A 16507-nucleotide genomic window follows, 5' to 3' on the forward strand; every position below is an offset into this window, starting at 1 on the left:
TAAAGGTTACCTAGAACAAGTTCAGATTTCTTGAAGTTTTTGGATTTCATGCATCGTTATGCCAGTCCAAGTTGGTTTCTAAGTTTAGGCGACTACAAATTTATGGATTGAGGTGAATCATGACGTTTTAATTAACATGAAGAACTATGTAAATTAGGACCCGAAGTCTTGTAGCATATGTTGTAACACCCCGACCCCGTTTATTTTCCTATTTAATTTAATTATGGGAAAATATTTAATTATTTATGGGTTAAGGGTAATTTTGGTCAAATTCTTCCCCGGGAAGATTTTGGGACCGTGAGTGGTGTGGTTGCGTAGGTGGTACTGAGACTAAACCAGACAAAGCGGTAGGCCTGAATCGGAGATTTAACGAAGCTTTGGCGATCAAAACTTGTTCGGTGGCAGAACCGTAATTATTTCGAAGTAAGTTGGGGTAAAAAATCTGATTTTTCACATTTACCCTCACTTTCTCTCTCTCCTCCCGCGTACACTCTCTCTCTCTCCCTCCCGTTTCTCTCTCCCCGATTCTCCCTTTCTCTCTTGAATCTCACAAATTCCTAACGGCTCAAAGCGAAGGGCCTGGAGACCGGTCCTGCTCGACTCACCTTGAAGCCCGATCACAACCCACGGTTATCCCGACCGGAAAACGCGAAATCCGGCCGTGTTATCGATCGTTCAAGTCGGAATTTCACGGCGCGCTGCCTCTCCGCCGTCCCACCGGTGAACCAGTGAGGTTTCTTCTCCTTTACGTGTTCTAGCTGATTTTGGGTAAGGATTAGATCGAATTTGAAGTTTGGAACCGAATTGGATATCTAGGTTTTGGCGGATTTCAATTTGAAATTCCGGCCACTTGCCGTCCGAATTGGACGCTGCCGTAGTTGAAAAGTTGCTCCACTCTTCGAGTAGTATCTAGGATTGGAAGGGTGAACGTTGGTTTGGAGATTTTCCGTCGCCGGAAATCTCTCTACACACCCGCGCACCGCCGCGCGTGTGGCGGCGCGTGGGCAAGGTGGGTGAAGTTGTTTTTCGTCCTGTTGAGATCCTTAGGCTGTCACGAGTGCGTAGGATTTCGCGGATCTCAATTTGGATATCGTTTGACTATCGAACGGATTTCGCATATTGTGCGCTATCCGGGTTCGATAAGTTCGACCGCTTGGATCGCTTTCCAAATTGAAGTATGTTGTTGTAGGTACTCTTAGAAACCTATAGGAATTCGCGGATCGTGAATTGGAGCCCCGGATGTTCCGATTCAATAATATGAAGTTTAGGAAATCGCGATCACCGTGCGATTGGGAAGCGAATTCCAATCAGAATCGACCTTAGGATGTTCCTTTGGACGTGAGCGCACCGGGAACTTGGGGATTTAAGTATTTTCCTTTCGTGAATTTCCGTTTTGGAAGTACGTACTGTTAATCAAGGATTTGTATCTTGGAATAGGTACTTGCTGATCACTCAAGAAAGTGGGACCTCACGGGGCCGGGCAGCTTGGGATTACTTGTGAGTGGACTTTGTTTTAAGCATATGCATGGTTTTTATTTATGGAAGCTTTGTGCATATATTTTAAATGGTGATTTTGATTTAATAAGCATTTGATTGATGATTTTGAATATGTTTATATATTTGGGATATATATATATTTTGAATACGAATATATATATTTGAGTATGATGATTATGTTGATATGGATTTTGGGATGGCTATCTATATTGTCTATGTATAGAGTATGAGAGGTTGTTGTGTGAGATTGTGGAAAGATAGGAGTTTGATGGATGGTTGTGAGAGATGAGTATGGTAGGTGAGTACCATTCCCTAGTTACTAGGCTTCCCACACACGTCGTTGGCAGTGCCGGTGGGGTGGGAAGGCCATGAGATTACGGGTCTCACACATGGCGTTGGCAAGCCGGTGTGCAGAGACACTTTCCATACGTGTCGCTGGCGCACGGCGATGGGGAGAGTATGTATATTGCTTGAGTATCATCACACACGCTGCTGGCAAAGGCCGGTGGGGTGATGATACTGTCTGCGCGCGTAGGACTTGTTATGAGATTTGTGAGCTACACGTGTCGCTGGCAAGTGCCGGCGTGTGAGCTATGGAGTTCCGCCCCCTTGACTACTCATCCCGGACGCGGGTTCGGTTCGAAAATCTCGTACCAACAACCTCTGCTGATTGTCTCCCCGGTACATTAGTTTGGAGTGAAGTATATATATACTATACTAGAGTCCTAGCTATATGTATATTTATATATGGGTATTTACGGGTGCTGAGAGCTGCATATATTTTGGGAAATGAGTTGTGAGCCTGTGATGTGGAGATGTTTTGGACTTTGGGACTATTGTGCTTGAGTTTTGGTTTCTGAATTGTGAAACTGCATGCTAGAGCATTATTTTTACATGGTGGGGTTACTATGTTGTTTTAAAGTGAAACTTTATTTCTGTCCCACTCACATCTTTCTGTTTGCGCCCAGCATGAGTTGCTCTCAAGGCATTCGAGCAAGTCACGAGCCCAAACTTGTCGCTCTAATAGTCCAGTATAAATTCTTTCTACTCCCCTTGTTGTAAATAAATTCTGTAGACGCTCTGTTATTGCCCATGTAGGCTACTACTTGAGGCCGGAGGCCATTTTGTGTTGGATTGTAGTATGTTAAAAGCATGCTGGCAGTTGGATTGTATATTGATGTAAATTATTGCAGGTTGTTTATTGTTGGTTTGAGCATTTTACAGGGGAGACCCTGCCAAAATTTTGGTAGAATGTCTTGGGTTTTAGTAAGGGGCCCGCATCAGTGTGATGTCGGCACTAAGATGGATCCGCCTTGCCGGGAAATTCGGGCGGGTCCTGTCAGCTTGGTATCAGAGCATTAGGTTCATTTTCCTTCGACACTTGCACTTTTGCTGCATTGTTGATCTAATGATTCGATGGTTTCTTTGTGTAGAACCATGGCAACACGCCGACCGAGAACACGAGGTCGTGGTCAAAGATGGGGCCCAAATCCTCCACCACCATCTCCGTCACCACCTCCTTCACCTCCAGTTCCATCTCCTCCACCATCTCCACTGCCGGAGAGAATGCCTGGACTTGCGCCATGTGCCGAGTCAATTCACCCGCACCATGACTACCGCTATGGGAGGCGGGCAAGGAAAGTTCGAAATTAAAAGGTGAAAGAGCTCGAGCCAAAGAGTTCATGGTGGCCCAGATCCGTGAGGGCCGAGTGCTGGATTCTGATGTGGAGCGGATTTTCGAGGTACTGGAGTGTCTCGATGAAGATAGGGTCCGTTTGGCTACCTTTCAAAAGGAATGCCTATCACTGTGGAAAGTCGCAAAGAGGGGCTATGGGAATCCAATGCAATTACTCGGAGGAATTCCAAAGGATCTTTCGATCAGTTCCTATCCACCTTCCTATCGCTATGCCAAAAAGACAGAGTTCTTATATCCGAAGCAAGGGTCTATGTCGTGGCCGAATATGAGCACAAGTTTAATGAACGTCGAGGTTTGCACCGGAATTAGTGGCTACCAAGAGGACCGGTGCAGACGTTTTGAAGGCGGTCTATGGTGGAGATTCACTGTGGTTACCGCTAGCACGTATCCCAACATGAGAGCTTTAGCTCTGCCGACAGTATCTAGGACATGTGCCTTGGGTGCAGGAAGGCGCCGGAGAGATGCGCAGGGATTGGGTGGCCCAAGTCGTGGTCCATCCAAGAGAGGAGGATCTAGTTCCAGGCTCGCTAGTGGTGGATGGTCGGGTGGACGAGGATCCAGCCTGTAGTGGGAGATCCGTACTGGCCCAAAGATGGACTCGCCAGAGCAAGAGCCTGATCTAGCACAGCTAGGACTCCCTCCAGCGTGTCGGGTTGACATGTTACGATTGCGGACAGGTGGGGCATTTTGCAAAGGATTGCCCCCATTCCATTCAAGGGTAAACCAAGCTTGAGCGGCGCCCAAGATGCTATTTTGTGGACAGGCGGTGGCATACCAAGAGATTTTGCCCACGATTTACCCCTGATGTACCAGCAGGGATCTGAGCCCACAGGGGTGGTACTATGGGTCAAAGATCGAGTCGTGAGTGGTGCTACTTCTCCGCAGCGGGATCTTCCAAGAGGCGAGGCACCGCCATCTTCTCTGGGAAGAAGTGGCAGAAATTAAGAGGTCACCATGGCGTCTACCACTCAGCTAGGGTGTTCTCTATGACCCAGCAGGAGGCACAGCCACTCCGGATGTGATTACTGTATGATCCCTATTTTCGGCCATCTTGCTCGTGTTTTAATTGACCCGGGCCACACATTCTTTCGTAGCACACAATTTCGTACCCTATGTCAGGTGAGGCCGACACCCATGACAGAAGTTTTAGTATTTCTCTACCCACTGGGAAGTCATGTTTGCAGACCGGGTATTCAGAGAATGCTATGTTCAAGTAGAAGATGCATGGTTGGAAGCCAATTTGATCCCTTTAGAATTGGTGGATTTGGATATCATCCTGGGGATGGATTGGCTAGAGAAGCATCATGCGTCCGTGGATTGCTACCGGAAGGAAGTGACATTCCGGAGTCCAGGACAGCCTAAAGTAATTTTCCGGGGGGAACGTAGAATTCTCCCTACTTGCCTTATCTCTGCTATTACAGCTAAGAGATTACTCGAGAAAGGATGTGAAGGATTTCTAGCTCATATCATCGACACCCGAGAGATCACCTTGAATCTGGAAGATATTCCTGTGGTTAGTGAGTTTCCTGATGTCTTTCCAGATGATCTTCCGGGGTTACCTCCTGAAAGGGAAATTGAGTTCACTATTGAACTTCTTCCAGGCACCAATCCTATCTATCTAACTCCTTATAGGATGGCACCAGCTGAACTCCGGGAGTTGAAGATTCAGCTGCAGGAATTAGTGGATATGGGTTTCATCCGACCTAGTGTTTCCCCATGGGGTGCACCGGTGTTATTTGTGAGGAAGAAGGATGGGACCATGAGGTTATGTATTGATTACCGGCAGTTGAATAAGGTGACAAGTACGTAACCGGTATCCTTTGCCGCGGATTGATGATTTGTTTGATCAGTTGAAGGATGCCAAGTATTTCTAAGATTGATCTGAGGTCAGGATACCATCAGTTGAGGATCGAGAAGAGGATGTCCCCAAGACCGCATTCAGAACGCGGTATGGACATTATGAATTTCGTGATGCCGTCGGTCGTTGATGAATGCTCCAAAGCAGATTTATGGATCTCATGAACAGAGTGTTTCGACCTTATTTGGATCACTTTGTGATTGTGTTCATAGATGATATCTTGGTTTATTCTAAGACTTTGGAAGGGCATAAGAAGCACCTGAGGTTGGTATTGAGGACTTTAAGAAGGAAGCAACTCTATGCCAAATTTAGCAAGTGTCAGTTTTGGCTGGATAGAGTGGTGTTCCTTGGACATGTAATCTCCACTGGAAGGATTTATGTGGACCCACGAAGATTGAGGCTATTGTGAATTGGGTACAACCCACAAGTGTAATCAAGTACGAAGTTTTCAAGGGGTTAGCAGTTACTATCGTCGATTTGTGGAAGGGTTTTCTTCGATAGACACCCCTCTCGCGGTTGACAAGGAAGGATGTTGTATTTGAGTGGACGGAAGAGTGCGAACAGAGTTTTCAGGAGTTGAAGAAGCGGTTGACCACCGCACCTGTTTTAGCTCTTCCTGATAACTCGGGGGGCTTTGTGATCTACAGTGATGCATCTTTACAGGGATTGGGATGTGTTTTGATGCAACATGACCGGGTGATTGCTTATGCCTCGAGGCAACTCAAAAAGCATGAGCGAAATTATCCAGTCCATGACTTGGAACTTGCCGCAGTAGTGTTTGCTCTGAAGATTTGGCGACATTACCTGTATGGTGAGACCTGCTGATTTTCACGGATCATAAGAGCCTCAAGTATTTCTTTACTCAGAAGGAACTGAATATGAGACAACGGCGCTGGTTGGAATTGATCAAGGATTATGATTGTACGATTGAGTATCACCCAGGCCGAGCTAATGTGGTTGCAGATGCATTGAGTAGGAAGGCTCTCTGCGAACTTAGCCCATATTATATGGCCCTATCTTCCGTGTTAGTGGAACTACGGAAAGATGGAGTAGAAATGGAGATGACTCAACAAGGTGGAATCCTTGCTAGCTTGCATGTGAGGCCCATTATGGTGGAACGGGTAATTGCAGGCCAGTTGGAAGATCCTATACTTTGTAGGATAAGGGGAGAAGTAGAGAATGGAACACGGAAAGATTATGCTGTAAGGGGAGACGGAGCCTTGGTGAAAGGAGCTTGTCTATGTGTACCTGGTAAGAATGTTGAGTTGAAAAGAGAAATCATGGAAGAAGCTCACTGCTCCACTTACACCATGCATCCGGGTAGTACGAAGATGTACCGGACGCTACGGGCATATTATTCATGGCCGCATATGAAGGGAGACATTGCTAAGTATGTGAGCAGATGTTTGATATGTCAACAAGTGAAGGCAGAGCGACAGAAGCCATCGGGACTCATGCAACCACTTCAGATTCCTGAATGGAAGTGGGAGCGATACCATGGATTTCGCTTTTTAAGCTTCCACGTACTTCGAAGGGTCATGATGGAATTTGGGTGATAGTGGATAGTATCCGAGTAACAAATGAGAAGGTGAAGATTATAAAAGAGAAGTTGAAAACTGCACAAGACCGACAGAAGAGTTATGCAGATAACAGGTCCAAAGATCTTGAGTTTACAGTTGGGGATTGGGTGTTCTGAAGTTATCTCCTTGGAAGGGTGTGATGAGATTTGGGAAACGTGGGAAGTTAAGCCCTCGTTACATTGGACCCTATGAGATCACGGAGCGCATTGGACCTGTGGCTTACAGACTAGCCTTACCTCCAGAACTGTCTCAAGTTCATGATGTATTCCATGTATCTATGCTTCGGAAATACATGCCAGATCCTTCCCATGTATTAGAATACCAACCTGTGGAATTGGAAGAAGATTTGACGTATGAGGAACAACCAGTATAGATCTTGGATAGGAAAGAACATGTAAGTTGCGTTCTAGATCCATCCCGGTAGGAAAGTTTTGTGGAGAAGCCAAACTGTTGAAGAAGCTACTTGGGAACCCGAAGAGCAGATGCGGGCCAAGTATCCTTATCTCTTCCATTGACAGGTATGTGAATTTCGGGGACGAAATTTCTATAAGGAGGGTAGAATGTAACACCCCGACCCCGTTTATTTTCCTATTTAATTTAATTATGGGAAAATATTTAATTATTTATGGGTTAAGGGTAATTTTGGTCAAATTCTTCCCCGGGAAGATTTTGGGACCGTGAGTGGTGTGGTTGCGTAGGTGGTACTGAGACGAAACCGTAGACAAAGCGGTAGGCCCGAATCGAGATTTAACGAAGCTTTGGCGATCAAAACTTGTTCGGTGGCAGAACCGTAATTATTTCGAAGTAAGTTGGGGTAAAAATCTGATTTTTCACATTTACCCTCACTTTCTCTCTCTTCCTCCCGCGTACACTCTCTCTCTCTCCTCCCGCTTTCTCTCCCGATTCTCCCTTTCTCTCTCAATCTCACACCCGCAGAACGGAAGGGCGACCGGTCCCTGTTCGACTCACCTTGAAGCCCCGATCACAACCCACCGGTTATCCCGACCGAAAACGCGAATCCGGCCGTTATCGATCGGTTCAAGTCGGAATTTTCACGGCGTTGCAGCCGCCGTCTCCGCCGTCCCAATTCCGGTGAACCAGGTGAGGTTTCTTCTCCTTTTTACGTGTTCTAGCTGATTTTGGGTAAGGATTAGATCGAATTTGAAGTTTGGAACCGAATTGGATATCTAGGTTTTGGCCGGATTTCAATTTGAAATTCCGGCCACTTGCCGTCCGAATTGGACGTTGCCGTAGTTGAAAAAGTTGCTCCACTCTTCGAGTAGTATCTAGGATTGGAAGGGTGAACGTTGGTTTGGAGATTTTCCGTCGCCGGAAATCTCTCTACACACCCGCGCACCGCCGGCGCGTGTGGCGGCGCGTGGGCAAGGTGGGTGAAGTTGTTTTTCGTCCTGTTGAGATCCTTAGGCTGTCACGAGCGTAGGATTCGCGATCTCAATTTGGATATCGCTTGACTATCGAACGGATTTCGCATATTGTGCTTATCCGGTTCGATAAGTTCCGACCGTGGATCGTTTCCAAATTGAAGTATGTTGTTGTAGGTACTCTTAGAAACCTATAGGAATTCGCGGATCGTGAATTGGAGCCCCGGATGTTCCGATTCAATAATATGAAGTTTAGGGAAATCGCGATCACCGTGCGATTGGGAAGCGAATTCCAATCAGTAATCCGGACCTTAGGATGTTCCTGGACGTGAGCGCACCGGGAACTTGGGGATTTAAGTATTTTCCTTTCGTGAATTTCCGCTTTTGGAAGTACGCATCTGTTAATCAAGGATTTGTATCTTGGAATAGGTACTTGCTTGATCACTCAAGAAAGTGGACTCACGGGGCCGGGCAGCTTGGGATTACTTGTGAGTGGACTTTGTTTTAAGCATATGCATGGTTTTTATTTATGGAAGCTTTGTGCATATATTTTAAATGGTGATTTTGATTTAATAAGCATTTGATTGATGATTTTGAATATGTTTATATATTTGGGATATATATATATTTTGAATACGAATATATATATTTGAGTATGATGATTATGTTGATATGGATTTTGGGATGGCTATCTATATTGTCTATGTATAGAGTATGAGAGGTTGTTGTGTGAGATTGTGGAAAGATAGGAGTTTGATGGATGGTTGTGAGAGATGAGTATGGTAGGTGAGTACCATTCCCTAGTTACTAGGCTTCCCACACACGTGCGTTGGCAGTGCCGGTGGGGTGGGAAGGCCATGAGATTACGGGTCTCACACATGGCGTGGCAGTGCGGTGGTGTGAGACACTTTCCATACGTGTCGTGGCAGTGCGGCGTATGGGGAGAGTATGTATATTGCTTGAGTATCATCACACACGCTGCTGGCAGGCGGTGGGGTGATGATACCGCTGCGCGCGTAGGACTTGTTATGAGATTTGTGAGCTACACGTGTCGTGGCGCGGCGCAGTGAGCTATGGAGTTCCGTCCCCCTGGTTGGACTACTCATCCACGGACGCCGGGTTACGTTCGAAAATCCTCGCGACAGCCAACAATCCCGCTGGATTGTCTCCCCGGTACATTAGTTTGGAGTGAAGTATATATATACTATACTAGAGTCCTAGCTATATGTATATTTATATATGGGTATTTACGGGTGCCTGAGAGCTGCATATATTTTGGGAAATGAGTTGTGAGCCTGTGATGTGGAGATGTTTTGGACTTTGGGACTATTGTGCTTGAGTTTTGGTTTCTGAATTGTGAAACTGCATGCTAGAGCATTATTTTTACATGGTGGGGTTACTATGTTGTTTTAAAGTGAAACTTTATTTCGCCCACTCACATCTTTCTGCTTTGCGCCTGCATGCAGAGTTGCTCCAAGGCATTCGAGCAAGTCACGAGCTCCAAACTTGTCGTCTGTTAATAGGTCTGTATAAATTCTTTCTACTCCCCTGTTTGTTGTAAATAAATTCTGTAGACGCCTGTTATTGCCCATGGTAGGCTACTACTTGAGGCCGGAGGCCATTTTGTGTTGGATTGTAGTATGTTAAAAGCATGGCATTGGATTGTATATTGATGTAAATTATTGCAGGTTGTTTATTGTTGGTTTGAGCATTTGGGGAGACTCGCCAAAATTTTGGTAGAATGTCTTGGGTTTTAGTAAGTGGGCCCGGCATCAGGTGATGTCGGCACCAAGAGGATCCGCCTTGGGGAAATTCGGGCGGTCCTGTCATATGTAATGGAATGAGATTTGGACAAATTTGCAATTACCAAACAGAGTGTAATTGCATTTGCGAAGTGGTTACCGCATGCCATGGCCATTTTGCACGTAAATAATGGCTCTAGTTTGAAATTTTGACATTATTTGAGAGACATTTTGGACATTTATCACATTGATCGCCCCACACCCTCATCTACACTTCCCATATGTTATTAGTGACTAAACTCATAGAAAGTGATTCCTCGCAATTACCAGACAGGGAGCCGTAATTGCATATGGAAATAGCTTAATACATTGCAAATTGCATTTTTAATGGCATTTTCATTCTTTAACTTGTTTCAATGGTCATATAGAATTTTATGCCACATAAAAAAAATTATAGAACTGATTCCTCCAATCAATAACTGAAACCATTGAAAGCATTGCCTAGACAAATAGATGAAAGAGGCATTATTCAATCAATCACATAAACATGGAAACGAAATAATAATGGAAAGGAAATGATAAAAGAAAATTGCTCAATATCCCATGCAGAAACCATTTCCAATTGCAGTAAAAACCTCTTTGACGATTACATAAACACAGCCAAATTACATGTGATAGATATGGGCATATATAAGCATATGCACCAAACCTATTAAAATAAATAAAAAAAAAAATTCTCCAAAATCAAACAATCCAAAATTCAGAGATTCCAAAACCAACTAAAACAAATCTCTAACCATTCCCCAAAATAAAAACAAACACTAACAGACCAAACAATTTTTTTTTCTTCTTCATATTTTCAGCTATATATCTTTGACATTTTTTTTAAATTTTTTGGTCATTCAAGCTTGCTTCATTAAAGCATCAGCTAGAGACACCAAAGGCCAGCAAAACAATAGAGAACGACAAACAGAAAAGAAGCATTGTAGGGACCAACATGAGTCATTCTTAGTAGTCCTTCGCTCAGCACACTCCCTCTAATCAAATAAAATTCACCAAATTTTGACAAGAAATACCTAAAAATCTAAGGTTGTTAATTGGACCTTGGAAGAGGTAATTAGAGAAAAAATTTATATTCAATGGAAATTTCAAAAATTATGAGAAGATCATCGTTATATAATTTAAACACTAGTATAAAGTTTAGTAAAAAACAATTTATAGATATTCAAACTGACCCACCAAAAATTGGAATTTCAATCTAAAATTTCATACCAAATGGATCGTGAGAGTTAATTCAACCAAAAAACTGCAGCAGAACATAAAATCTAGAAAATATTAGGCTCCACAAGAAATACAAGAAAATTATAAATAAATAAACAAAATCAAGGAAAATGATCATTGCTAGAGGGTGATGAGATGGGGTCCAAGATTTGAATATACAGTAGTAACACATCAAGCCGTCGTCACTATCGAGAGAGAAGAGAGCTTAGCAATCTGTACATGGCAGGAAGACTTAGTCACCATCACAAGAAATAGAGGAGTTGGCAATTGAGATGGGTGGAGTTTTGGTCGCCGTCAAGAGAGTGATAAAAGAGTAGGTTTTATGTTTCTAAAAAACAAATCTCAAATGAAATTAAGGATTAGGGTTGAGATGGAGAGATATGTTACAGTGTGAAGAGCACCATCATAATCTTTTCTATTTCTTTTTTATTTTTTGTTTTTGTTTTAAAATATAATATATATATATATATATAATATGGGGAATGCTAGCAACCTTCTCTCTAACCTTCTCTTTTGGACCTTTCTCCCTTTTTTGTTGACTTGTGTCATTTTCTTACATTAAAACAATGTCATTAATATATTATACAAGCTAACTTTTGCTTTCCAAGTTTACCCTTATTAAATGTATTCAATTTAAACCAAAAAAAAATTCACAACTTTCTTACCATTTTTTTAACGCAATTTTTTATTTATTTAAGAAAATGTCTGCTTTAAAATTAAAAAAAAAGGGAAATGTCCTTTTTAACATCAAGTTTAGACTTTTATTATTTAAAAAAAAGAGGACATTTCCTTTTTTTTAAACAAATATTTCTTTAAAAAAGTAATTGAAGTTAAATTTTTTTTTAAAATAAGATGGTAAAAAAGTTGTCAATTTTTTTTGGGTAAATTGAATACATTTAATAAGGGTAAACTTGGAAAGCAAAAGTTAGCTTGTACAATATATTAATGACATTGTTTTAAGTGTAAGGAGAATGACACATGTCAACAAAAAATGGAAAAGGTTAGAGAGAAGGTTGCTAGTATTTCTCTTTACCTTTATACTTTGCAGCCTTTCCCCCTTTTCGATGGTTTTCATTTGCCTCATCCATCCTCTCAATCACTATTAGAAAATTCTTGCTTCTAATTTCACTTTTGCATATCAGTTTTACTTCTCGAAAAAGCCTAATGGGTCTGATGTTGTTAATGACGACCTTGAGGAAATGGGTTTGAAGCGTGAGAAGGTAAGAGAGTTGGTGTGACAATTATATCCTTCATAAACGGGCGCCTGAATTGTAGGTAGCTACAGTGCATGATGACATATAACTGGACTCATTTGTCAAGAATAATAAACATAAAATTGAAGTCACATAATTTATTAAAAGAACTGAACCAAACATTAGCAAACAAATAATTGAACTGTCTTTAAGAAAATAATGAAATTAAGTGGATTAAAACTCGGCCTCACTGAATTTGCATATCAAAATTGAACGACATTAATGAATTAATTATTAGAACAGGGTGTTTTGAAAATGTTAGATTTTGAATATTTTAGCTAGATCAAGAGAAATTGGTTTGGAGTATAGTCAATCACCATTCATTAATGAATTATTTGTCGTTTAACTATACTTTAGAGTATCTTCAAGAGAGATGTCAAATACAAAATATTAAATTTGAATTTAATAACTTATGTGGCAATTTGACACTTTGGGGGGGTGGTTGGGGGTGGATAGCTAGGAAGAGAAGGAAACACTTGAATATTCTCAACTAATAATCATATACAATTACAAAAGGGAAAGTAGCCTTCAATTCGAACCTACTTTTCTTCGACCGACAAGGGGTCTTTATTATATATAGTGATCTTTTACTTGGAAACAAAGAAGAAAGAGAGGAATGCATGATAATATGCAATCTGATTACTGCAAAAGCATTTCTTATCCACACAAGATAACAGAAATCCCTATCCCCTACATAGAGGATTAGTATAATTGATTACGGTCAAGTTTGGCTGCTTAGGTTTACTTTTTCCACACAGCTCAATCATAACATAAATTCCCTTCAATTCTACTAATACTTTATAGAGGAATGCTAGCAACCTTCTCTATAACCTTCTCTTTTGGACTTTCTCCCTTTTTAACGTGACATGTGTCATTCCACCTTTTTAACTTGACATGTGTCATTCTTCTTACACTTAAAACACTGTCATTAATATATTAAACAAGCTAACTTTTGCTTTCCAAGTTTACCCTTATTAAATGTATTCAATTTATCCAAAAAATTTCATAACTTTCTTACCATCTTATTAATTTTTTTCTAACGTCAATTATTTTTTTTAAAAGAAAATATTTGCTTTTAAGACCCCCCTTTTTTATATATATATAAATTTATAACACAATGGGTAGGAAAAAAAAAATTCCTTTGTGTTTAAAAAAAAAACGAACATTTCCTCTTCTTTTTTTTAAAACATACATTTTCTTTAAAAAAATCATTGATGTTTAAAATAAAATAAAATTAAAAAAAAAAAAAAAAGAGATAGTAAGAAAGTTGTGAATTTTTTTTTGGATAAATTGAATACATTTAATAAGGGTAAACTTGGAAAGCAAAAGTTAACTTGTAATAAATATATTAATGACATTGTTTTAAGTGTAAGGAGAATGACACATGTCAAACAAAAAAGGAAAAAGGTTCAAAGGAGAAGGTTAGAGAGAAGGTTGCTAACATTCCCCCTTTCCGAATATTCTAAATGATTTATCTTAGTTGGCAAGAATCTTTGCTTGATTCTATTTAGAGAATTATCCTAGATCAGGAAATGAAAGTTATAAATAAGATGGAGTGTGTCTTTCAAATCATTGATGTTAATTGATTGAGATTTTCTATTTAAACGTTATAAATAAGATGGAGTGTGTATTTCAAATCATTGATGTTAATTGATTGAGATTTTCTGTTTAAACTCCGAATTTCTCTTTGTTCACCACAATACTTAAATCATTAAGCTGTAAGTTTTATTATTATGTAAAAAGACAAAAAATGTCATTCAACTTAATACTTAATCCTAGTACATCTATACACACACACCCCATACATCCCACCACTCTTCAAATTAAGATTTAGAAAAATACAAACTCTTCTACATCCTATTGCTAGCTTAATTTTCTCTTTTAAAGACATAGAACATTGATGAGCCTACCTCTTTGAAATCTGTGCGGAAGCTGATGGAAAAACTTGTTGATTGTTTCGCTGTAATGGTCTTATTCTCTTCCCTTTGTTGATTGCTTTTTTTTGTTTTTTGTTTTTTTAATATTTTTTTATTGTTTTTTTTGTAATCTTGGCTGTTACATATTTTGGAGAGCACTTGGGCTGGGCTTTTCCCAAAATTTTGGGTCAATAGTATTCTATTCTACTGCCACCAGTTAACTTGTTTTCGTCAAGCCGCTGGAAGTAGTTGGCCTATAGTGTTTTTTTTAAACAAAGTATTTGGGTACTCTAATTAACATAGGGTTTCCAAAGCAAACTACTATATTCTTTCTAAGGCATTGAGTTATGTTCTCTCTCCCATGCTAGCCCATGTGTTTGGGTCCAAGAAATGAGCTTGAGTTTTGGTGCTTCCAAGGTAGCGCCAAAACTTCCATTCCTTGATCCCTCAATGGGCCTTGCGAATGCTTATACCCATTCACACCACAACCTTCTCCCAAGCCCCGGGTAATTACATGGTTTAGGCCCACTTAAGCTTGTAGCATGGCTTAGTATTAAAATAGTGATTCTTCTCATGGCTTTGCATATTGATTTCATTGCACGGTAATTTGGCCAGGACCAGATCAAATAGCGTTGGATTAGGTGAACGTGAATTTACAAAGCTAGTGAATTTTGGTCCCTTTGTGCATGCTTGCTTGGTTTGACTCATGGCTCCCGGCCTATGTAAGCGCGTTCTTCGATTTCTCTTATGCAGGATTGAGGCCTTTCTCGATTTATTCAAGTTGGGCTAAAGAATGACCCTGGCCTAGCCCTTGGATTTTTGGGCCTCAACAGTGGGATAAACATCTCGCAGAAGAGTCAAGACGTCAAATAATACATGCAGTAAAACTAGATGAAGATGGATTTCCTATATTTGATGAAAATACTAATACTGGAATTGAAGATGGAGTCAATATCTTATTATACACGATAATTGAACATTTCATAGGTACACCTAGTAACACTACAACCAGAATTCATGATCAGCTTAGTAACCTTGGATGTCCCAAGTTAAGTGATTTCAGACGGTACAAAGATGTCTTTAAATCTAGAGTCATGCTAAGAGATGATATTAACCAACCATTTTAGAAAGAAAAATTCATTAATGGTCTTCCTAATCTTTTCGCTCACAAAATACGAATTGCCTGAGTAATGATCAAGGTCACATAGATTTCAATGGTTTAACTTATTGAAATATTATCAGTACAATTAACCAAGTAGGAATGAAAATGTGTGTTCACATGAAAATAGGTAAACAAATTCAATCAGAAAGAAATTCAGCTAAATATGAATTGGGAGATTTCTGTGAACAGTACGATCTAGAATCTATCCTCCATCTAGAAAAGTCAAGCATAAGAATTATGACCAAAACAATCGAACCAGACGTTACAATAGAAAACGACAACCTTTCAAAAATGATAATGAATTTTATAGTCAAAACAGATTTAACCCAAAGAGAAAAAACTGGTCAAAAGCACCCAAAAAGAGCAAAAAGGACAAATTTAAAAAGAACACCGACAAAGGAAAATTGAATGTTAGAAGGTAAAAAATATGGTCATTATGCTAATGAATGTAAAGTTAAAGACACAATCAAACAATTAAAAATCACAGACGAAGAAAAAACTCAATTAATTAAAGTTTTAGAATTAAAAAACTCCGAGTCTAGTGAAATTAGTGAACCAGAAACCCCAGTAACAAGCTCAGCAGATTATAGTTCCTCTAGTTCCCAATAAAGTTCCCCAAAAATCCAATTTGGTTGTAGAGATAAATGCTGTAATTAATGTCCTAACCAAGTCAATAAAAGTCCTTACAAAACAAGAAGAGCAAGAAGAATTATTAATTGATTTAATTAGTAAAGTAGAGAATCCAGAATTAAAGTCAGAATATTTAAAAAAATTTAAGAAAAGTCATTGGTAACGAAGACACAAGTCAACACATTCCCCCCAAAATAAGTTTAAATACTACCCTAGAAAAATTCAACAAAAGAAAAGAAGTCACTTTACAAGATTTACAACTTGAAGTCACTTTAATTGATTTAATCTGTCACTGTTAATGTTTGCGAATTTCTGAAGTAAAGATATGACCTCATTCACAATTTTCCTTTTATCCCACACACAAGTGGAATGAGGAGCTTATTCCTTCGCTGATGGCGTTGCTTTTTTCTTTCTTTGTTTTGTTATTATTATTGTTGTGCCGAGGCAATAAATATTGTTCAATTTTATAATTTTAAATTTGTTATTATTTCTTGAAAATTTAATTTCTGT

At 40.1% G+C, this 16507-nt stretch overlaps 1 pseudogene; it reads left to right on the forward strand.

Moving 5' to 3' along the window:
• Positions 1–5929: 5929 nt before the first annotated feature.
• Positions 5930–7328, forward strand: LOC148916350 (uncharacterized; annotated as a pseudogene).
• The last annotated feature ends 9179 nt before the right edge of the window (positions 7329–16507 follow it).

Source organism: Prunus mume, linkage group LG6, assembly GCF_029339155.1.
Source record: "Prunus mume cultivar Tortuosa linkage group LG6, ASM2933915v1, whole genome shotgun sequence".
NCBI lineage: Eukaryota > Viridiplantae > Streptophyta > Magnoliopsida > Rosales > Rosaceae > Prunus > Prunus mume.